General features: G+C 37.8%; 1 long non-coding RNA gene across 1 annotated transcript; it reads right to left on the bottom strand.

Annotated features, from left to right (window-relative positions):
- Positions 1-391: 391 nt before the first annotated feature.
- On the bottom strand, positions 392-1,714 carry LOC105267020 (uncharacterized). Its single transcript, XR_892211.1, has 3 exons — positions 1,525-1,714; positions 891-1,429; positions 392-758 (listed from the first exon to the last, which is right to left on the bottom strand). It is a non-coding gene; the product is annotated as an uncharacterized lncRNA (long non-coding RNA).

Here is a 1,714-nt window from a genome sequence, read left to right as displayed (position 1 = left end):
AAGTCTGTCAGAGGCACATGGATAGAAATTCTGTTCGGTCATTAAGGAGAACTTCCAAAACATGGAGCAGAGTTGGGTGAGACAATTGGAGAGCATCACGAGCACTTTTGTGTAATATGGTGAGGAATGTGATGAAGGCTCGAATAATGCAATTGGCGTAACGACGAGGCTACTTGGGACCAGCTTTACGGATGATAAGGAGATTCTGTGGATCAAACTGCCATTTTTGGATGTGAATACTTTCAGGAACTTTGATGACTGCATTGCAGATAATCTGGAAGAGGAAATTAGGATGATAAGAGGGCTTTTAAGGCGCTTGGCGCTCCCTCTTGTCAAGGGTTCTCGTTTATCGAGAGTTTATTTGTAATAATTGAATCATTACTTATAGTTATTTGTTGGTATGATTCAGAGATGGGAGGTTTTTTATACATTGTATCAAACTCATTTAGTTTATTGTATGATTATTTGCTGATGAGAGACGTTGAAAGAATTTATAGAAGACCTTTCACCTGAATAAAATGGACGCCGACTTTTCTAAAATCATTATTTTTCAAGAATAACATTTAATTACCCGCTACATACGATTGATTGGAACTTCTAACACTATTGTACAAATGAAAAAACTTGAATCTCAATTCAAATACACGCTGTCATATTGTTGAGTTGGAATAATTCAATCAATTGATTTTGTGTGGACGAGCGATCTAATAAATCCATCTCGTGTATGTAGCACTCGTGTCCACCATCTCAGATTGTTTCTGTATAAATAAGACCCATAATTAGCAACACTGAAAGATTCAGTGGGAAAGGAGAATTAATCCAATTGGGATTCAATAATTCTTATTGAATATCTCGAGACCTAAGGAACATGGAGATATTCGTATAATCACCTTTTTTGTGGCTCGGATTTTTCTCCACGAAAAAGCTCTCTTCTTCGTGAAAATACCACCTTTACCTTCGCTGTTCTGTTCCTCATCGGCAGAGGATCTCATCGGCAGAGAGAATGGCTCTAAAGAATTATTTTTCTCATAAATCCCCATGAACTCATTAGACGGTCCCTTCTTGACGCAAATGTCGACCCCCTCTAATTCCTCCTCACTCAGAGGATCATCTGGGACTTTGTTCACCTGAAAAGGCCCTGAGGACTCCTCCTCACCGCCGAGTAGAACTCCAGCTACTCAGGGTGGTTTGAATACCTCTTGGCCCGTTGATAGTCGATAATTCATCGATAACCTCGTGCTTCAGGTTCTGATCGTCATTCTTCCAAGCTCAATTTTTCAGCACTACCGCCAGGGATGTCCTCTTCAGAGACAAGGTCATCTCACTGAATATCTCCTGACCTTCGTCCCCCAGGAAGCTATCATCGAAGCTCACTTTCTGCCGCTTGTAATGGGTGTTCAAAAAACCTCGGATTATCATCAAAACGATTCTGAAAAATGCATTTATAAATCAAAATTTCACGTGATTAACATATAATTGTAATAAATTTACAAAAAATCATAATTATTCCAATATAACAGCCACCTTAACATCCTTTGAGCTGTCAAAATCCTTGATGGCAATGTGATTTCCGATAACATCCACACATCACTAATTACTAATCAGGATAATCCATCGTTTATCAAATATTATGCCGTTCAATTTAATGCTTTTTATCAAAATATCAATTTATGGAATGTAATATATATATAATGTATAAATATATATGTACACT

The sequence above is a fragment of the Fopius arisanus genome, unplaced genomic scaffold, assembly GCF_000806365.1.
Source record: "Fopius arisanus strain USDA-PBARC FA_bdor unplaced genomic scaffold, ASM80636v1 scaffold00043, whole genome shotgun sequence".
Taxonomy (NCBI): domain Eukaryota; kingdom Metazoa; phylum Arthropoda; class Insecta; order Hymenoptera; family Braconidae; genus Fopius; species Fopius arisanus.
The sequence above is the reverse complement of the archived record's forward strand: the minus strand, read 5'-3'. Positions and strand labels throughout refer to the sequence as shown.